The sequence below is a fragment of the Callospermophilus lateralis genome, chromosome 7, assembly GCF_048772815.1.
Source record: "Callospermophilus lateralis isolate mCalLat2 chromosome 7, mCalLat2.hap1, whole genome shotgun sequence".
Taxonomy (NCBI): Eukaryota; Metazoa; Chordata; class Mammalia; order Rodentia; family Sciuridae; genus Callospermophilus; species Callospermophilus lateralis.
The window spans coordinates 75,174,781-75,197,916 of NC_135311.1; the positions used below are offsets into that span (position 1 = coordinate 75,174,781).

Genomic DNA, 23,136 nt, shown 5'->3' on the forward strand with positions numbered 1-23,136 from the left:
AGAGAGGGAGGGAGGGTGAAGGAAGGAGTCATAGCACATTCTAACTTATTGTACTATGTATCTGCAGAAGGGTCACAACATCATACCCTGATTAAAAAGATCACTTTTCAAGTTTGAATATTGGCTTCAATTTGTTTCTTTACTTTCTATTTAGCTATTTATTATGTGTTGAGAGTTTTATTCTACTTTCCTTTGCTTTTAGTATAAGGCTAATTCTTAGCATCATGATCACCCTCCACAGCAGATTGCCACTCCCTGAGAAGAAGAGTATCCCAGGAATCATTATGTAACTGCAGTCAGGCAGAGTCAGGGCAGCTCGTGGTTAGGAACAGACAAAAGTTGGCATGATGGAAAGAAAGCACCGGGAACTAGCTAATAAGCTGGATAAAAACTCTTCATTGCTTTCAAAGAACATACATTCAAGGACTGCTGACTAATGTGATGCTGCTGGAGAACAGGTTTAAGAGTATGCAAACAAAAGCTGAAGCAGTGATCAGGCACACATTTACTACTTAAGTTTCCCATTCCTCTCTCCCTGAGGAGCCAGAGCAGCCTTCCAGGAAAACAACCAAAACCCCATGAAATAATTTACTCAATTTTAAAAATTTTTTTAGAGGTTGTGAGGGGAAAGGGGGGAAAAAAAAAACAAGGGAGAGAACTGAACAACAGCAGATGAGGTAGAGAGGGAAGATGGGAGGGGAGGGGAGGGGGGATAGTAGGGGATAGGAAAGGCAGCAGAATACAACAGTCACAAATATGGCATCATGTAAAAATGTGAATGTGTAACTGATGTGATTCTGCAATTTGTATTTGGGGTAAAAATGGGAGTTCATAACTCTCTTGAATCAAATGTAGGAAAGATGATATGTCATGAGCTTTGTAATGTTTTGAACAACCAATAAAAAAATTTTTTTAAAATTTTATTTACTCTTGTTAGTTATATATGACAGCAGAATGCAATTCAATTCATATTACACATATAGAGCAAAAATTTTCATGTCTCTGGCTGAACACAAAGTAGAATTACACCATTCATTTTTTCATATATGTACTTAGGGTAATGATGTCCATCTCATTCCACTGTCTTTCCTACACTCATTCCCCTTCTCCACTCCCTCCCCTTTGCCCTGTATAAAGTCCCATCTATTCCTCCAATGCTCCCCGCCCCATCCATTATGAATCAGCATCCTTGTATCAGAGAAGACATTCAGCATTTGTTTTTTTGGGATTGACTTACTTCACTTAGCATTATATTCTCCAACTACATCCATTTACCTGCAAATGCCATGATTTTATTCTCTTTTAATGCTGAGTAATATTCCATTGTGTGTGTGTATATATGTGTGTGTGTGTGTGTATATATATATATATATATATATTTTTCTTTATCAGTTCATCTACTGAAGGGTATCTAGATTGGATCCACAATTTAGCTATTGTATATTGTGCTGCTATAAACATTGATGTGGCTGTGTCCCTGTAGTATGCTGTTTTTAAGTCTTTGGGTTATAGACCAAGGAGAGGGATAGCTGGGTCAAATTCCCAGTTTTCCCAGGAATCTCCATACTGCTTTCCATATTGGCTGCACCAATTTGCAGTCCCACCAGCAGTGTAAGAGTGTGCCCTTTTCCCCACATCCTCGTCAACACTTATTGTTGTTTGTATTCGTAACAGCTGCCAGTCTGACTGGAGTGAGATGAAATCTCAGAGTAGTTTTGACTTGCATTTCTCTAACTTCTAGAGATGTTGAACATTTTTTCATATATTTGTTGGTAGATTGTATATCATCTTCTGAGAAGTGTCTGTTCACTTTCTTGGCCCATTTATTGATTGGATTATTATTATTATTTTTTGGTGTTAAGATTTTTGAGTTCTTTATGTACCCTAGAGATTAGTGCTCTATGTGATGTGCAAGTGGTAAAAATTTGCTCCCATTATGTAGGCTCTCTATTCACTTCAATGATTGTTTCTTTTGCTGAGAAGAAGGTTTTGAATTTGAATCCATCCGATTTATTGATTATTATTTTACTTCTTGTACTATAGGAGTCTTATTAAAAAGAAGTCGAGGGCTAATCCGACATGATGGAGATTTGGGCCTTTTTCTTCTATTAGATGCAGGGTCTCTGGTTTAATTCCTAGGTCCTTGATCCACTTCGAGTTGAGTTTTGTGCATGGTGAGAGATAGGGGATTAATTTCATTTTGTTCTATATGGATTTCCAGTTTTTCCAGCACCATTTGTTGAAGAGGCTATATTTTCTCCAATATATGTTTTTGGCACCTTTGTCTAATATAATTGTATTTATGTGGGTTTGTCTCTGTGTCCTCTATTCTGTACCACTGGTCTACATGTCTATTTTGGTGCCCATACCATGCCATTTTTGTTACTGTTACACTGTAGTACAGTTTAAGGTCTGGTATAGTGATGCCACTTGCTTCACTCTTCTTGTTAAGGATTGCTTTAGCTATTCTGGGTCTCTAATTTTTCCAGATGAATTTCGTGACTGCTTTTTCTATTTCTATGAGGAATGTCATTGGGATTTTGATTGGAATTGCATTAAATTTGTATAGTGCTTTTGGTAGTATGGCATTTTGACAATGTTAATTCTGCCTATCCAAGAACAAGAGAGATCTTTCCATCTTCTAAGATCTTCTTTAATTTCTTTTTTGAACGCTCTGTAGTTTTTGTTGTAGAGGACTTTCACCTGTTTCGTTAGGTTGATTCCCAAGTATTTTACTTTTTTAGGCTATTGTAAATAGGGTAGTTTTCCTTGTTTCTCATTCAGAGGATTTGTCACTTATATACAGAAATGCCTTTGATTTATAAGTGTTGATTTTATATCCTGCTACTTGGCTGAATTCATTCACTAGTTGTAGAAGTTTTCTGGTGGAATTTTTTGGGTTTTCTACGTATAGAATCATGTCATCAGCAAATAGTGTTAATTTGAGTTCTTCTTTTCCTATCTGTATCCCTTTAATTTCTTTCATCTGTCTAATTGCTCTGGCTAGTATTTCAAGACCTATGTTAAATAGAAGTGGTCAAAGAGGGCATCCCTGCCTTGTTCCAGTTTTTAGAGGAAATGCTTTCAATTTTTCTCCATTTATAATGATGTTGGTCTGTGGCTTAGCATAGATAACTTCTATAATGTTGAGATAAGTACCTATTATCCCTATTATCTTTTGCTGAGAAGAAGGTTTTGAATTTGAATCCATCCCATTTATTGATTATTGTTTTTACTTTTTGTACTATAGGAGTCTTATTAAAGAAGTCAGGGCCTAATCTGACATGATGAAGATTTGAGCCTTTTTCTTCTATTAGATGCATAAAGATAATTAGATTCTTATCTTTAAGTCTATTGATTTGATGAATTACATTTATTGATTTCTGCATGCTGAACCAACCCTGCATCCCTGGGATGAATCCCACTTGATTGTGGTGCACCATCTTTTTGATATGTTTTTGTATTTGATTTGCCAGAGTTTTATTGAGAATTTTTGCATCTATGTTCATTAGAGATATTGGTCTGAAGTTTTCTTTCTTTGATGTGTCTTTGCCTGGTTTTGGAATCAGGGTGATACTGACTTCATAGAATGAGTTTGGAAGTGTTCCCTCTTTTTCTATTTCATGAAATAATTTGACGAGTATTGGTATTAGTTCTTCTTTAAAAGTCTTGTAGAACTCAGCTGTGTATCCAGCTGGTCCTGGACTTTTCTTGGTTGGTAGGCTTCTGATGGCGGCTTCTATTTCATTGCTTGAAATTATTCTGTTTTAACTGTGTATGTCATCCTGGTTCCATTTGGGCAAATCATGTGACTCTAGAAATTTGTCAATGCCTTTGGTATTTTCTATTGGAGTACAAATTTTCAAAATAATTTCTAATTATCTTCTGTAGTGTCTTTTGTGATATTTCCTTTTTCATCACAGATGTTAGTAATTGAGTTTTCTATCCCCTCTTCATAAGCATGGCTAAAGGTTTATCAATTTTATTTATTTTTTTCAAAGAATTAGCTTTTTGTTTTGACAAATTTTTCAACTGTTTCTTTTGTTTCATTTCATTTCAGCTCTGATTTTAACTATTTCCTGTCTTCTACAACTTTGGTGTTGATTTTTTCTTCTTTTTTGGGGGCTTTGAGATGTAATGTTAGGTCATTTATTTGTTGGCTTTTTCTTTTTTTAAGGAATGAACTCCATGCAATGAACTTTCCCCTTAGTACTGCCTTCATAGTGTCCCAGAGATTTTGATATGTTGTATCAGTGTTTTCATTTACCTCTAAGAATTTTAAAATCTCTTCTTTGATATCTTTTGCAATCCATTGTTCATTTAATAGCATATTATTTAGTCTCCAGATGTTGGAATAGCTTTTATTTTTTATTTTATCATTGATTTCTAATTTCATTCCATTATGATCTGAGAGAATGCAGGGTAGTATCTCTACTTTTGTATTTGCTAAGAGTTGCTTTGTGGCATAATATATGGTCTATTTTAGAGAAGGATCCACGTGCTGCTGAGAAGATGGTGTATTCACTCATTGATCGATGAAATATTCTATACATGTCAGTTAAGTCCAAGTTATTGTTTTATTGAGTTCTACAGTTTCTTCATTCAGCTTTTGTTTGAAAGATCTAAAACAAAAGCTAGAATCATGGCAATAACTATATTTATCTATGGTTCAGGTGCCCAATCCTAGTCTTGCCACCTGGGATAATCATCTTCCTCAATCTCATGTTTAGTGCACATATGCAAGAACTTCTTTTGAATATACACTTGTATCTTTCAATAGCCACTAGTAACATGTTGTTGAGCATTTAACATTTTACAGGAAAACTAAATTTTTAATTTAATTTACATATAATTAAAAACTTGGAAGTGGTACAAAATATTCTGTTAACACAACTCCATTGTTTTGCTCCACCTACATTTCATTTTAACAATGCCATCCCACAGGATGATGTTCCTGAATTAAAGTTCACACATCAGGTGTGTGGACTTCCTAGTACTACACATATACAAATCACCCATCTAGTGGTTTGTGTCAATAGACTGATTCACTTCAAATGAATCTTTCCTATGCATCCATCTAACATTGTAATGTGTTGGTTGAGTATTTGCAGACAGTATGAGTTATGAAGATTCCCTTCTGTGCTGTAATTGGTAATTAAATTGATAGATGTGTAATTGTTTTCATTATTACATAATTAAATATTTTAATTAAAAATAAAGAGACACATTTTAAAAAGAGGTGTAATTGAGAGAAGATGCAGAAACTAATACTGGGACAATGAAGGAAAAAGGGGCCTGGAATAAGGTATGTTCACAATATTTTGAAGAAGTTATAATTTCTTAGAACAAAATGAGCAAATGTTGTTCATTGTGTACAATAAATGGTAAAAATATGAAATGAATGTTATTAGGAGACATTTTATCAAAAAGAGTGAATTTGATAAGTTTCTTCTCAAAAATCAAGAAAAGAATTAATAAAAGCAATCACCTGAAATAAAATTAAACATCCAAGAAAACACTTTAAAGAGCTCTAAAACAAAACAGGAGCTTATAACTTCATTTAGTAGAAATGGCTGGGAATCTTGTTTAAAAAAACAAAACAAAACACATTTTTTATCCCAATGGACATCTGGTTATTTTAGTTCTGTTAAAATATTATAAGAAAAGCCTAAAAAGGTACTTCAGAAAAGTGAAAGATTTTCCAAACAAACCATCAAATCATTGTAAAAAGAATACAAGGTCTTCTAGAAACAGAATCCAAGACCAACTGATTAAAACTTGAAAAACCACAAGTGTTTTTCTTTAGCTTTAGATAAAACTATAATATAAAAGTTGCTGCCAAGTTAATACCTGAGACATGTTTTATCTCAAAAGACTTCTAACATTATGGAGAAATGGCAATTTACAATCTGAAAAATTGAACTCATGATTTAGGTACTTTTAAACCATTTGCTTCTGCCACAAGAATTTCATCTATATATGAACAAATTAAATTATAAGGCAATGGATGGTGCTTCATGTTAGGTTAAAAAAAACACCTAGGCTTACTGTAATTGTGAAACAAGAGATCAATGTTTACTTTATTGTTTCATTCCACTGTATAATACCTATGTTCAGTTTTCTGAAGTGAACTCTTGAATAGTGTTATAGATACCATTATTAAATTGTTCAGCATATATTTGCCATTAGTATTGTTCAATACCAGTAATGAAACTGTTAAAAGAAATAGAATATAATAAATTTAACGATCTATATTATTTGCCAGGGCTTAATGGTTAAGTTCTGGAAGAGTTTTACAAATATTTGTAGTACTGATGAAACAAATTAAATATTTGATTAAAATAAAAAGAATGCTATCTAAATATTCAAGAATTAAAGACAAAAATGGAAGAGTAATTTGTTTCTTTGTTGATATTACACTGCATACAAATGAGCTAAATTTGAAGATACAAGAAGGAAAATTGATTTTTGACCTAACTAAATAAATACAAAGTTTGTATGTTTTGAAATTGCAACTTTACAAGATATAATAAAATAATGACTTTAAACATTCTTCAAACATGGACAAGCTTAAAGAAAAAAATTAAACAATGGTTTATTGACACTGATAAATTTATAGTTGCTTATCAATTCATATATACCTCTGAATTCAATGATAATAATATTAAGTTGACATGTGCATTAATAAACTTATTTAACTTGGACAGACGTAGTTTTGGGACAAATACACTTCAGCTTTGAAGTTAAATCAAGATAAATCAGTTATGTCAATGTGAATGCAAATATGACAAGAGGCTGCACTGTGCGTGGGTGCTTGAAATGTGCTCTGTTCCCCAACTGGCCATGGAGAGCTGAGGTGGGAGCCGTCTTGAGGTGACTGTTACAACATGAGACTGGATCAGGGTCACTCCAGGTGAATTGGGCTGGCAATGAAAAAATCACACAAACACAGAAAATATCCGAACCCTGGTATTTACTGGGGAGAGCTGTTTGACAAAACATTCCACCCAAATAAGGCAGAGGGGTAATATTACAAGAAAACAAGGAGTCGGGTTTGGAGGGTGAAGTCTTGTTTGGTGATGTCTTGGTCAACAGTTTGACTGACATCATGGAAAGCCACACCCATCTCAGGTGCTGCATGGGGATCATAAGCAGAGTGAAAGAAAAGGACACATACATTGCACAGCCCAGTCAGAGCAAAGTCAGTCCAGTCCCATCATGTGCTCAAATGCACATAGCTCACACACACAGCCATGGCTGGCTCACAACAGGTGACCATGCTGCAGCTGCTCCTATGGGAGCCAGGAGATCACAGCAAACACTGCCATACTGTCCCAGCAAGTGTCTACTTTGTGGCCTAGTGTGCACCTAGCAGAAAGTAAGTACATCAGGCATAGAGAAGATTTACCCAGAGGATTTGAGTCAGAAGAGCAAAGGAAAACCTAAATCCTTTCTCTTTGAGTCTGGTAACTCAAGTGACCAGTTGATGCGGGTAGGGAATCTGATCAGGTAGGTGTGGAAACATTCAGGGATTAAACCTGGGAAGGCCGTGTACCTGAACAGCAGAGTGTGTGGAGGACTGGCTCCCCTGCCCCATGAGAAGAATTCTTGGGATGCTCGTGAGATCCTGACCCCCAACCAAGATTGGCAACTGCCAGGCCCTAGGGATCTAATGTCTTCAGAGCAGACACCAACAAAGCCTCTGAGGCCTGATTCCCCAGAAGCTGGAACTCCTCCCCTGCTGCAGACAGCAGCCCCATCCTGGGAGGGCACCCCATCTGGTCTCTGCAGACAAAACTCCAACTAATAGTACTTCCCATTCCATCCTACCCTCATACTGTTGAGAAAGGAAACTGAGACTTACTTCAAACAGCTTCTGTCTTAGGCCATTCCAACTGAGAACTCAGAAAGCAACAAAGAAAGAGGAAGGGGTTAGCAACCCCAGGCCCTGCTCTTTTTCTGAGTACACAGCTTAAGAAGAACTGCAAAGAAAGACAGTAGGGCATAGACAGTGACCATCCATTCTTGTCAACTATTTTGAACACCTCAGTGGAGACTATTCTGTCATTTTTCATTAAAAATCTTTATATTTTTCTTTCTTTGTATGTGTTCATATGTGTGCATTCCTGTGGTGGTGATTGGTCCAGGGACATATATGCATACACATGTTTGTTTATTTTTTTCTCATTGAGCTTTTTTTTTTTTTTAAAGAGAGTGAGAGACAGAGAGAGAGAGAGAGAGAGAGAGAGAGAGAGAGAGAGAATTTTTTAATATTTATTTATTTATTTATTTTTAGTTTTCGGCAGGCACAACATCTTTGTTTGTATGTGGTGCTGAGGATCGAACCCGGGCCGCACGCATGCCAGGCAAGCACGCTACCGCTTGAGCCACATCCCCAGCCCAAGCTTTTTTAATGTACTTATTTTTCTTGCCTTGTCTTTAGAGGGTTAGGGTTTGGGGGCTTGTATAGTTTGGTTTTGTTCTGTAATGTTTTCATTTGTTTGTTTCTCTTGTTTTTCTTTCTGTCTTTTCTTCTCCCACCAACAGCCAATTCTGCTATTGTGCTCTGTCTCTCTGCCTTTGCTTTGTTTCTATTTTTCTCCTCCTTCCTGCTACAGCTCTTCTGCATTCTCTATGTTCACTTTTTGAAATTGTAAACTCTTTTCTACCTTGCTAGCACATTTTCTTTTCTCTTCATTAGCTGTAGTTTTACCAACTTTAAGAACAAATTGTTCCGTATAATTCCTGGCTCCACCATTAATGCTGATGCAATTATGACTGCTGTGGATGATATAAGTGACACCTACTGTTTCCTATAAAGCCTAGGATCTAGTTCATGGTTATTGTTTTTTACTGGTGACAATTTCTGACCCTGACACTCATGTTTTTTGTGGTAATTAATGTCACACATGTCACAATAGTAAATGGGTATTTATTTTAATGTTGTATGTTATTTGCATCTGTTGTTGCTATTATTTGTTTTTCCCTGTTCTGGGAGGTGCTTGGAACTGACAAAAACGCTATAAGTTTACAGGGTAGAGACTCTGTTGTTGAACTAAACTCTTCCAAGAAACAGAGTGTAACTTGCTCCCCATACAAATTGATGACACTCAATCTTCAGTTATACCTTAGTACAAAGAATAGAAGACAAAACCCCAATTAACAACCAGGCCCCAAGTAGAAACAGATAAGGGGAAGACTGCATGGGCCCACTTACAGACATCTACTGCTACAGCAAAAACAGAATTAATTCAAAGACTGTGGATACCACAACTACTCGGGTATCTTTATCTAGATTACTCTAGGACACTTTGTCAAGTGAAGACCATGCCCTAAAAAGGCCCCCACATAAAAGCAGAAAATAAATACCTCCCAACAGATGCATAAACCCAACAAAGGAATACAGAAAATATGGGAAAAAAAAACCAAAGTAACACAAAACCTCCTAAAGTTCGTAATCACCAGCAACTGACCCAAAAGATACTGAAGTAGATGAAATATCAGCTAAAGAATTCAAAAGAATCATTATAAAAATAATCAATGAATTCCAAGAGAACACAGAAAAACAAGTGAATGAATTAAGGAAGTCAGTATAGAATATGAATGAGAAATTAAATAAGGAGTTAGAAATATTGAGAAAGAAACAAATGTAAATCTTGGAAATGAAAGACATAAATAAATCAAATAAAATGTTTAGTTGAAAGTCTCTCTAATAGACTAGACTAAACAAAGAATCTCAGAACTGGAAGACAAACTGGCCAGACTTAAACATTCAGAAAACACTTAAGAAAAGAAAATAAGTAACTATGATCAGAATATACAAGAACTCTGGAAACATAGTAAGAGACCAATTTATGAATCACTGGAATTAAGGAGGGTTGTGAGATGCAGGCTAATGAAATTCATAACCTCTTCAGGGAAATAATAACAAAAAAATTTCCAAACCATGAGAATGAGATGGATATCCAGATACAGAAGACATTCAGAATTCCAAATACACAAGATCAAAAAAAGAATCTCTCCACAACACATTATAATTAAGATGCTTAACATGAAGAACAAGGATAAAAATTTTAAAACCTCAAGAGAAAAATGTAAGGTCACATTTAGAGGCAAACCTGTTAGAATTGCTTCCGATTTTTCAGTGCAAACTCTAAAAGCCAGAAGCATTTGGAATGATATGTTCCAAGTACTGAAAGAAAATAACTGCCAACCAAGATTGCTATATCCAGCAAAGTTCTCCTTCAAAATTGAAAAGGAGCTCTTTCCTCCACTGCTATCCAGCTACCAGTAACAGACGAGGCCATGGGTTTCTGAGACCTGGAAAGCCCAGCCGGCTTTCAGATGCTCAATGATTATGTGGTGGACAAGAGCTACATCGAGGGGTATGCGCCATTACAAGCAGATGTGGCAGTATTTGAATCAGTCTCTGGTCGACAACTTGCAGACTTTTGCCATGCCCTATGTTGGTATAATCACATTAAGTGATTTTTACATGTTGGTATAATCACATCAAGTCTTATGAAAAGGAAAAGGCCAGCCTTCCTGGAGTGAAGAAAGCTTTGGGCAAGTATGGTCCTGCCAAGGTGGAAGATACCACAGGGAGTGGAGCTATAGAGAGCAAAGATGATGATGACATACATCTCTTTGTATCTGATGAGGAGGAAAGTGAAGAAGCAAAGAGGCTAAGGGAGGAATGCCTTGCACAGTATGAGTCAAAGAAAGCCAAAAAACCTGCACTTGTCGCCATGTCTTCCATCTTACTAGATATGAAAACTTGGGATGATGAATCGAATATAAAAACATTTAAAAATAAGACATTAAAAAACAAGACCTAAGTGTATGTTGTTTGGAAGAGATGCACCTTACAGGCAAAGACCACTATAGGATGAAAATTGACATACAATGCTATAGGATAAAAATTCCCAAAACAAGCAGGAATAGCTATTCTCATATCTGACAAAGCAAACTTCAAACCAAAATCATGAAGAGAGACAAAGAAGGTCATTTCACACTGATAAAGGAACAATCCAACAAGAAGATAAAACAATAATAAATATTTATGCTTCAAAAATTGGTGCAAATAATTACACAAAAGAGACACTACATGAATTGAAGACCCCAGTATAATAATACTGGGTGATTTAAACACACCTCTCTCATCATTAGATAAGTCATGCAGACATGAAACTCTTTGGAACTGAGAAATACTATAAATAAAATAAACTTAACAACAGTTGAATACACTTTCTTCTTTGAGGCTCATGAAACCTTCTAAAAAATAGACTATATTCTGGGCCACAAAGCAACTCTTAGCAAGTACAAAAAAAATGATGTAATTCCTTGCATCTTATTAGATCATAATGGAATAAAATTAGATATCAACATGACAAAACCCTATGGAAACTATATAAACACATAGAGATCGAACGATAGTTTTGAATGAGGAATAGTTGAAAGAAAAAATTAAGGGAGAAATTTAAAAATTCTTAGACTCAAATGAGAATAGTGGTACAACATATCAGAACTTTTGGAATGATATAAAGGCAGTTCTAAGGGGAAAGTTTATAACTATGAGTGCCTACATAAGAAAATCAAAAAGATCACCAACAACCCAATTTTGTATCTCATAGCGCTTCGAAAGAGAAGATCCAATCAATTCCAAAATCAGTAGAAAGAAAGAAAAAATTAATATCAGAGCTGAAATCAACAAAATTGAGAATACAAAAAACAATAGAAAGTACCAATAAACAAAGAGTTGGTTCTTTGAAAAGATAAAAAAGACTTAGCCAAACTAACCAGAGAGAGAGAGACAGAGAGAGACAGAGAGAGAGAGAGAAGAGAGGAGAGAGGGAGAGCCAAATTAATAAAATTAGAGACGAAAAAGGAGAAATCACCACAGACATCACAGGTATTCAGCAGGTCATTAGGGACTATTTTGAAAATTCAGACTCCATTAAATTAGAAAACCTAGAAGAAATGGATACACTGCTAGATAAATATGATTTGCCAAAACTAGATCAAGAGACATAGATACACTAGACAGATCAATAACTAGCAATGAGATAGAAGCAATAATAAAAAGTCTTTCAACAAAGAAAAACCCATGACCAGATGAATTCTCAGCTGAATTCTACCAAAAGTTTAAAGAACAGTTGTTAATACTCCTCAAATTATTCCATAAAATAGAAAGGGATGAAGCACTTCCAAACTCCTTTTATGCAGCTAGTATTACACTCATACCAAAACCAGATAAGGACACATTAAGAAAAGCATCCCAGGACAAACAAAAACAAAACCAAAAAAACAAAAATCCTAGTATATTTATAAAGAATATAAAAAACATCCACCATCCAACAAGGCACAATAATATAGTCTAGATTTCAATAAAAAAAAATAACCATACATGCAAAGAAGTATGAAAATACAATCCACAATGGGAAGAAAAATCAGTAAACTAAATTGAGAAATCATATAAATGATAAAATTAATAGATAGGGACATAGGAACAGTTATTATGGCTATATTCTATATGTTCATGAAGTTAGAGAAAAGACTGAAAATACTAAGTAGAGATATGGAATAAATCTTTGAAAAAGACCAAGTCTAACTTTTAGAGGTAATAGCTATACTGTCTGAAATGAAAAATTCCTGGGAGCCGGGCATTATGGTGCACGACTATAATCCCAGCGGCTTCGGAGGCTGAGACAAGAGGATTGCAAGTTCAAAGCCAGTCTCAGCACTGGCGAGGTGCTAAGCAACTCAGTGAGATCCTGTCTCTAATAAAATACAAAATAGGGCTGGGGATGTGGCTCAGTGATTGAGTGCTCCTGAATTCAATCCTTGGTACCAAAAAACAAAACAAACAAACAAACAAAAAACCATGGAGTCAGATTAACAAGAGATGAAAAAACTTTTTTGATGTTTTAGGTTGCTATACTTTATGAACACTGTCAAATTTCAAATAGACTAAGGCAGAAACCAGATGATTAAAATGCACATTCAAAGATAAATGATAGTGAAATCTTTATACACACATATATATATAAACATAATTTAAGAGAGAATTAACTCTTTTCTTACTGGTTTATAGATGATCCAGCAAAGTGCACAAGTCAGCAAGCATATGTGAATAGTTAAATTTAATTGTAAATTATGCCTCTAAACAAAGTAACAGACTCCATTTATTCTGCTGTTAATCTAGAAGAATTTAAGCATACTTGAAAGAATTAAGGTGATGATGATTTTTATGATACTTTCTTATGAGTAGAATAATCATGTCAAAGTTCAAAAATTATTTGGTGGATTTTAAGTGCTTATATGATAAATCTACAAATTAATCTGGTGTAATATTCTACTGATAGCATCCTGCCTTCCCATATAAAAGCATAATCTGTTTCTTCTACAGAATCTTTTTGACAGTGTTCTTCAACTTGTTCATAGTCATCTGATAAGATTTTAGAAGTGTACTTATTTCATAGTTATTTCAAATTGTTTCTTCATTATGTATTCTGCTATCACATATAATTTGTCCTTATATATTACCTCTGATCTGGTGATATTAACACTATTTATTTATTTATTTATTTATTTGATCTGGTGATACTAACACTATTTATTTATTTATTTATTTATTTATTTATTATTTGTTGTGATTAGTTTATACATGACAGTAGAATGCATTTTTGACACATCGTACCCAAATGGAGCACAACTTCTCTTTCCTCTGGCTGTACATGGTGCTGAGTTGAGATGAAAAATTTTAAAGAAAAGGTTAGTAAACTTAAATGCAAAGAAATAGAATCTTATCAAATGAATACAAGACAGACTGAAAAAAAAAATGAACAGAGCCTCAGTGAATTTTGGAACTATATCAAGTAATGAAATGTAGACATAAGTGGATAGTTGAAAACTTTCTAGACTTGATGAAAACTAAGTCCTCACAGAGACCTAAGACACAAAACAAATCCCAAGCATAAGAAACACAAGTCTCATAATCAAATTGCTTAAAATATAAATGACAAAGAAAAAATGTTAAAGGCAGATGGGGGGAAAACACATATACAAGAGAACAAACATAAGAAAAAGACTAAGATGAGCCAGATACAGTAGCTTAAGTGGGTAATTCCAGCAACTTGGGAGGCTGAAACAGGAGCATTTCAAATTCCAGGCCAACATAAAAATATCCTCAGTAACTTAGCAAGACCTTGTCTTTAAATTAATTAGTGAATTAATTATTTAAAAACAGGGCTGGGGATAGGGATGTAGCTTGGTGGTAAAATGCTAAATCCCCAGTACCAAAAACAAAAAACAAAAAACAAAACTAAGATGAGGATCAAACAAGAATGCCTGCTTTTACCAGGTTTCCCCAATATTTTACTGTTGGTTCTACTTGGTGTGATAAAAATGGAAAATATAAATAAAAGGTATCCATAGTTAAGAGGCAGAAGTAAAACTTTTAAATGACAAGATATAACTGTTTTATTATAAATTTAAATAATAAATGAGTTAGAGGTTATAGAACAAGATCAAATACAATCAATTGTATTTCTTTATAGTAGCAATAAGCCACTAGAAATTCAAAATAAAAAAATCAATACTGCTTATAGTAGCATAAAAAACATGAAATGTGTAGGGATGCATCTGATAAAAATGTGTAACCTCAGTACACTGAAAACTACACAACACTGCTAAGAGAAAGTAAAGTATACCTCAATAATTGGAAAAACATCCCATGTTCATTTATTGGAAGACACAGTATTGTTAAGATGTCCACTCTTACCAAACTGACTGATGCAATGTCAATTGAAATGCCAGTAGGTATTTTGTTTGTTTTGTGGAAATTGGCAAGCTGAATATACAATTACCATGGAAATGTAAAGAGCCAAACAATCTTGAAAAAGAACAACAAAGTTAAGTGGCTTAACACTACTTGATTTCAGACTACAGTTATCAAAGCTATAGTCATCAAAGCAGTGTTGCATTGGTGCGTGCATGTGTGTGTGTGTGTGTGTGTGTGTGTGTGTGTGTGAAAAGCAACAGAATAGAATAGAGAGTCTAGAAATAGACCCATGCATGTATGATTAATTATTTTTCAATAAAGTTGAAGGAGCATTGAACGAACGGTGCTGGAATATTTGGATATTCACAGGCAAAAAAACAGCTACTATCACCAACAAAAAAACCTTCAATTCTTGTTTCATATTTCACAAAAAAATTAACTCAAAAATCACAGTCCTGCTGGGCATGGTGGCCTACATCTGTAATCCCAGCAGCTCGGAAGATCACAAGTTCAAAGACAGCCTCAGCAATTTAGTAAGGCATTAAGCAACTTGGAGCAGAGTTCAAAGCCAGCCTCAGTAACGGCAAGGTGCTATGCAACTCAGTGAGAACCTGTCTCTAAATAAAATACAAAGTAGGGCTGGGGATGTGGCTCAGGGGTCGAGTGCCCCTGAGTTCAATCCCTGTTTACCCCCCACCCCCCAAAAGCCATAGCCCTAAACCCTAAACCCTAAAACTATAGAAAACTTTTATAAGAAAATGGAGAAAATCATTGAGACTCTGTTTAGGCAAAGATTTCTTAAATATGACATGAAAAGCATAATCCATAAAAGGAAAAATTGATAAATAGGACTTTGTCAGAACTAAAAAAATGTTTGCACTTTCAAGAACATTGTAGAGAGAATAAAAAGACAAGCCACATGCTGGGAGAAAATATTTTCAAATCTTATATATGATGAAGAACTTGTATTAGCATTATATAAAAACCTTCTATGCAACAAATATGAAAAAATAATAAACCAATAAAAGAGGAAAAAATATCTGAATAATACTACAACTAAGAAGATACACAAAATTCAAATAAGCACATGAAAACATGCTCCACATCATTTGTCACTAGGGAAATAAAAGTTAAACCTATACCAAATATAATGTCTAATGTGAAAAAGATTGGTCATACCAAGTTCACAAGGACATAGGACAACTTATGTACTCACAGTCTACTGTAGGAATGGGTATGGAACAACCAGTTTGAAAAATAATCTGTCAGTTTGTTAAAAATTAAATACACACCTATCATAACCTACCCAATACCATTCCTCTTCCATGGAAGATAAATGAAAGCATATGTCCACAGAATAGACCTGTACTAGATCAAAGCAGCTTAATTTGTAACATCTAAAAAAATGGAAACAACTCAAATATCTATCATCATATAGATGGGCAGTTATTAATCTGTTTTATATCCAAACAATGAAATATTAGTAAAAGTAATGAACTAAGTAATAACATGTATAAATCACAAATGAATTATGCCAGTGAGACACTAGACAATATATACATACATATAAATTTCTAGAAAAATCAAACTAATTTGTAGTGACAGCATTTCAATGGTAGCCCGGGGATACAAGGGCAGAAAAGAGAAGGTGAGATTATAAAGGGTTATAAGGTAACTGGGGATAAAGGATACATTCATTATCATAACTGTGGCAGTGGTTTCACAGGTATATGCAAATGTCAAAACACACCAAATTTTATATTTTAAGCACATGTAATTTGTTATATTTCAATAAAGTTATTAGCTTAAATTTATTAAAATCAGGCACAATTTAGAGCTCAGTATGTCAGTTAACACTAGTCCCCTTTCAAGTTCTTAACTGCAATATATAGTGGTTACCATTTTGGCCATCACAAGCACAGAATATTTCCATGACTGCTACAACTACCACTGGATAGAAATCATCTACCTCATAAAGAAGGATCCATTTCTTTCATTCCTCCTCCATCTCTCTATGTTCAACTTTAAGAATGGGAGTAAGCATGGCAGTGTGTGGCATTAATATATAAATTACATGAGAATTTTAGAAGCAGATTTTATTAAGTTAATTTTAATGTAATTTTCCTGTGAAGCAAAATATGCTTCTATTCATAAACATAGCACACTGTCTCCTAATTTAGGTATCACTGTTTCTATGGATTACATTAAATTAGTTTCTTCCAATATTCAAATTGACAATTTTAAACCAAACAGATAACACTATCTCCGAATTTATTTTCTCCTTGTAATCAATCTTCAATACAACTCTTAAATATGAATATACAGTTTTAGTATACTCACTGATATCTTTCGAATTAGCTTTGTCCTGATTTAGAATATAATGCTATATAATACAATTGAATTTTCTTAATTAAAAAAAAAATCAAGCATTTAACCCTGACACAATAAATATAATCAGAAGTTTCAAATGTGGGAACAGATATTAAAATAGAACACCATGGTAGGCACTGAGATATTTCACATTCAAGGAACAGTTTAAAAAATCAGGGCAGAGAAGTTGTTAAACTCAGTAGTCTGACTGAAGTGTTTCTCTTCTTTAACTACAGCTCTCAGTTTTGAGAGTTGGAGGTTATTTATTTATTTATTTTTAAAAAAAGGAAGAAGAAAAAAGAATCAAACTCCATTTTCTGCCCCTATCCTAGTAGCCTATATAGACTTGGAAGGCAGAGTCTGTTTATTTTGTTTTTGTTTCTAGGGAATACAAGGCTGAAATCCTCAATCTTCCTGGTTCCATAGCCTGCTACACTGATCTGTGCCCATTTTGATATCTGAGTCATGCCTACCTTGGAAATGCAATACAGAAAAAGGCATCTGAAGTTGGGTTAAGAGACCAAGAGGCTGGTGGCCAGTGTAGACAAACCAAGACAACCCCCCAAATGTGAACTGTAGTCCATAAGCAAGACCTGTAAAAATAGAAACCAAGTCCCTCCGTTGTTTGCAGAAGCAGAACTCAGAAGCCAGCTTCACTTACTTTTTTACACCGACAGAGCCATTTTCCTTGTTTTCCATGTCAACAGATAGCATGGGAAGGCTGCAGGGTTTCTTTACTTCAGCAACTAATCAATAAGGGAGAAAAGCTTGTGTTTAATTCTGAGAAGGTGAGAGCAGAATATATATTCTGAATCAGACATTATGGTTCCTTTTTACAGCTTCACACCAGTTCACGTATGTTTGTTTAAATCTCTAGTTCCCTGAGCGATTGGATAGATGTGATTAAACCTAAACAACTGAAGGAGACAGATGAATTGGGGTGCTTTCATCTGTACTGGCACTCCCAGCCTTGACAATAAGCATTTGCAAATGAAATTGAATCCTCGTTCAAAACAAGTGCTGTGTGACCTGGCACAGCTTCCTCTGGGTGCCAAGCTTTCACTTAAGATACTGCAACTCATAAATGAGTCGAAGTGGAGGAAAAAAAAAAAAAAATCCCGCTTTTTCTGCCCCCTCCCACCATAGACTGTGATTTCTTTTATTGCTTTTTCTTTTTTTTTTTTTTTTGTCCACTCCCTCTGCTCCCAGATTTTTTTCATTGTAATGCAGGAGCGCACTTACAGCTTTTGTCAGCAAGTGTCCCTCTACCTCACATATTCTCAACGAAAGCCTCAAAAACCAGTCTGGGAGATGACCATGCTCTTAGTAAAGCAAGAAGCTCACAAAAAAAAAAAAAAAAAAAAAATGCCAGATCGTCCTTAGTACAGAAAGGTGGTGCTGGTGTGTGTGTGTGTGTGTGTGTGTGTGTGTGTGTGTGTAAGCGAGGGTCGGCAGCTCATTCAATTTATATAAAATCACCAAAACATTTAAGAAGATATAGTAACATCCACCACTCTTTTTGTTTGTAGGATGAGGACTGTGAAAAAAAAATGAAAACCCTCCACAATTAAATAGGCGATTAACCCGATGAAAAAGCTAGGAACAAAACTGCTTCAAAGAAAGACAAAACAAAACAAAACAAAACAAAAAACCCAAAAACCCAGAAACAAAATAAAACAGAAAAACTAGTCCCTGAAACGTGGTTTGTTCTTATTCAGCTGAAGCCATCAATTAAATACATTTCCTTTCAAATCACTTTATACTTCGGCACTCCTTCTCCAGGGATTACTCTGACATGGCAAGTGCATCATTTAGTATATTCACAAGATTTTTATCACTGTTAGAGAAGTAGATGATTAACAAATAACACCGTAAGTGTGGGATGATCTTCACTCCTGAAACACACACACACACACACACACACACACACACACAAACTTCCAGGTGCTAAACCACTTAGATCTCTGCCAAGAAAACCAACATTTAATCTACACATAGCTATCAGCATACATCCCCACACCGGCACAGAGTAGGCAGGAAGCAGTGCTGCTGCTCCAGGCTACCAGAAGGATTTCACTTCAGTTGGAAACTGTTACACATTCACCATTTTCTAAGCATTTCAGAAACAAAACAAAACACTCACAATGATACTCTGCAACATCACACTACATTGTCTTATTATTATTATTTTCCTTCTTTCCTATTTTTTTTTTTTTTTTTTTTTTTTTGGTGGAAGAGTAAAAAGAAAACCTACCTATAAGCAACTAAAACATATCATATTTTTATAGGCTTATCAAAGAACAGCCAAAGAAACCCCAATGTTTTCTTTCACAAAGTAGGCTGGCAAAGGAATTCAATAAGGAGGTACAATTTGACACAGTGAAATAAAACCAGGCTGGCTCTCAGCCAACATGACGTTAGGAATCACACACAAGCTGCACCAACTGCCTTCTGGTTCATGGCTGACTTTTTAAAGCTACAGTGTGCCTGTTCACTTTGGCTAACTACCTTCAGCACAATTAGTGGAAGTGGATGAATCACGGGTCCAAAACCGGCAGAATTTTCCCTGCACCTGTCTTGTACTAAGAAAAACAAGCTGTCTTAATAGGTCTCTTCATTTTCTCCCACCCCTTCACTGTTGCTACATGTCTTTACTGTTGTTCTGAGATTGAATGCCATGTTTCAAAACTATTTCTTTTTCTCCCCTGTGGGAAAAATAAGATGAGTCCATGGCTTACAGGCTCTACTCAGGGAACAATCAGAAGCTGGAGTCCTGCCTTACTTGTTTTTCCTAATAGAGAAATGTGGACAAAGTTCCTAGAGCTGGCTTTTAAGTAATCTCTTTGTGAGAATGAGGAACGAAGGTACTGCCCAGTAGCAAATCCCTTTCCTTCATTATGCAGGAAGTAGCATATTTCACAGAGGATGGAAAATAGATGACCAGATCTCCTGAAAACACACACATTCTTTTATTTTGGCATTCATCCTACCCAGTGAAACCAACAAAAACTCAAACAGAAACAAAGCCTTATTCTACAAAAGGAAAACAACTAGTTCTGTGAGGTTTGATTTCATTTATCCCAGTTACATAAAAAGCATAATCTAACAAATGCAAACAACATTTACAGCCCATGAGAACCTGGTACTGTGTATGAGTCACATAAAAATAAGAAAATATATTGCCAACTCCCAAATACATAGTCTCTCCCACTATCATCCTAAATCCCAATTTAGGAAATGGGAGGTAGACTAGAGAGGCTAGGTAAAAACCTTCCATATAAGTTTCCTTGGTCAATCACAGTTCCTTGGTTTGATTGGGAAACACTTCTGTGTGTATAGGGGTGGGGGAGGGGGAATCACAAAAACTGTTCTTTACACATATAGAAAACATACATGATTACTTCTTCATTGAAATAAACACCAATCAACATTTGGATACTTTTAGGTCAAAATAGGCACAAAACCTTTCAGAACACACTCACAATTCCCAGAATTATTCTGGAAAAAAATATCTGCTACTGTGATGTTGTTTAGACTTCAGGCAGAATTGAGAAGAAAGTGGCCTGCCTCCAATTTCTTTAGTAATCTTTAAGGGGCATTAGGAGATCAGTAACTATGATCTAAATTTGGAACCTGAATTGCAAAGTCAAAAATTTTTTCCCTTACTTATTCTGGGAATGAGATTACAAATCTTCAATTTCCTGAAAGACCACTGCTGAGAAATACTTTTAGTACTCTCTTCACCCGTCTTTTCCATTGCCCTCTTGCAAAAGCAAACAATCATGAAATAGGGACCAATTTTAAGTGTTCAAATATTTTTAGTATCTTTTTTTTTTTTTTTTGGTGGATGTGTCACCACTACTGTTCAAAATCATGTACTCTAGTGAAGATAAAGAGCTTTCGAAAAAGATTCCATAATGCTTTTGAACTTGATCTGAAATTCCTGAACCATTTTCCAACTAAATCCAAGGACGAGAACTGAACCTTGAGTCCTGTGAACAGTGGAGCCACAAGGAGGGTACCCTGACAGCACTGCTGAGAACAAAAGTATACTTGGCTTACCACTCTTGAAGGGAAAGAGGCAAATAAAATGTAGTTACACCCAATTCTTCCTTAGATACACTCACAGGAGGAAAGATTCTGTGAAGCTTTTCCAAGCATTTTTTTCCCCCTACATATAGAAAAGGACATCCCCTCCGGCATTGCCTGCTGTGTTCAAAAGTTTGCCAGTTAAACAAAGTGTTAGGTTTCAGAAAGTGCTGTTAGAAATCAGTCCTATTTGATAAAAAAGTGAGCCACAGAGGCATTCTAAACTATGACAACAGGAGGTTTCACTTACCAGTGAGTTTCTAACTTTGGTAATAAACTAACATTTATGAATATAAATATACTAGTACTCACCCACTCCCTCCTCACATGCGCGGGCAAACTGTTTGACATTAACTCTTTTCTCAAATGACAAGAATGATCTGAGGGTACATAGTGTGTATGTATGATGTGTGTGCTGCGGTAAATATTGTGTGTTATATGTGTTTGTGATGTGTCCCATGTGTGGATATAGAACTCGTGGTATGTAGTGTATGTTTGTGTATGTGTGTGTGGTGGTGGTGGGGTAAACAAATAAGGATTCAGCACATTATACGATGTGCTAAAATAACTTTGGAGGTCCTGGCATCAGGGGTTTGGAGCAGAAAATATGAGCCCATTTGGAAGTACACTCAAACGGGGTGGGGGGTGGGAGGTGGGAGGGGGATTTGTGCCTCCATTGGCTTCTTTCATTGATCCGAACTCATCCCCCAGGCAGTACAGACTCCTAATGGAAAGCCAGCTATGTACTGAAGAAGCCACCCGCCAGGGCCCCTGTCCCGGATCTCCCCCACGAAGTAGCCAAGGGCAGGGGCGAGCTCTAGAGTCCCGAAGGGCGTCTCCAGGGAAAAGGAAGCATATCCTGGAGAAGGGGCAGTGGGTGTGGGGACAGGACACAGCCTCTTGGACCTGCGCCTCCAGCAGAGAGTAAAACGACTCGTGTGGCACGTTCCAAAGAGAGTGGAAAGTTTCTGGCTGAAACTTTCAAAGAGAAACAGTGCCAGGTCTTTTGGTCTGGGGACTCCCCGGTGGAGCCCGTAATGGAAAAGGGGTTTGGGGGTGTGGCGCGAGCTGTGCCTCCACCCTGTCCCGTCCTGCACGCTCGGTCCCGCAGCCCCCGGCACGCCCCGGTTCTCCGCGGAACTGGGCACGCTTCTGCCCCCAATTCCACTCCAGGACAGAGTGACAGAGTCCACGCCCGTGAGTGCAACAAGCTGCGGGAGCGCTGGACACACAGAAGACACGAGGGAGGGCGGGGCGCTTTTTTTTTTTCTTTCTTTTTTTCACCAGTGTGGTGATCTTTGCTTCTTTTCATCCTGGAGAGGGGAGAGGGCGGGCGCGTTCCCAGGCCCTCGCCGCACGTGCCCATCACTTACCTCCCGCACTGCCGCGCCGGGAGGTTTGCCCCGCGCAGAGCTCGGCGGCCGCCACGCGCCGAGCCCCGAGCAGCCGGCCGGACGCGCGCGGCACGCCGGGAGTTGTAGTCCACCGTGGGCCGGCAGGGGTCCGAGAGGTGTGGGCGCGGGGAAGCCGAGTGCGGAGCCCAGAGGGAAGGGCCCTGGTAGGGGCCCTGTGAATGTGAGGGAGGACGCTTGCAGAAACTTAAAACTTCCAGAGAGTTGAGGTCAGGGGGAGCATTCTAGAGAGATTTTTAAAGTGGAGGCTTTCAGGTAATCCCATTTGCTTCCTGTTTTACTTGCTCATGATAACCCTGCTAAAGTTTAAGCTGGACTTTGGCAGTAATAATAACTAGAGATTTCCGGGTCAATATTATTTAGGGCTCTACTCTCCATTCGCCCCATTCAGTCTTTGCTTGAAACACCTATTCATTTGCTCACAAAATAACTCAGTTGAAGCTCTGGACATGCAAAGGGAGGGTGAGTAATTGCACCTTGCAT

At 36.5% G+C, this 23,136-nt stretch overlaps 1 protein-coding gene and 1 pseudogene across 1 annotated transcript in view; one reads left to right on the forward strand and one right to left on the reverse strand.

The window, feature by feature from the left end:
- Samd13 (sterile alpha motif domain containing 13) overlaps positions 1 to 22,671 on the reverse strand; it is a 49,596-nt gene extending 26,925 nt beyond the window's left edge. Inside the window, exon 1 of the mRNA XM_076863401.1 lies at positions 22,615 to 22,671. The gene's annotated coding sequence lies outside the window, so the exon portion shown is untranslated. The remainder of the gene's footprint in view (positions 1 to 22,614) is intronic.
- On the forward strand, positions 10,306 to 10,838 carry LOC143404434 (elongation factor 1-beta pseudogene; annotated as a pseudogene).
- Positions 22,672 to 23,136: the final 465 nt, after the last annotated feature.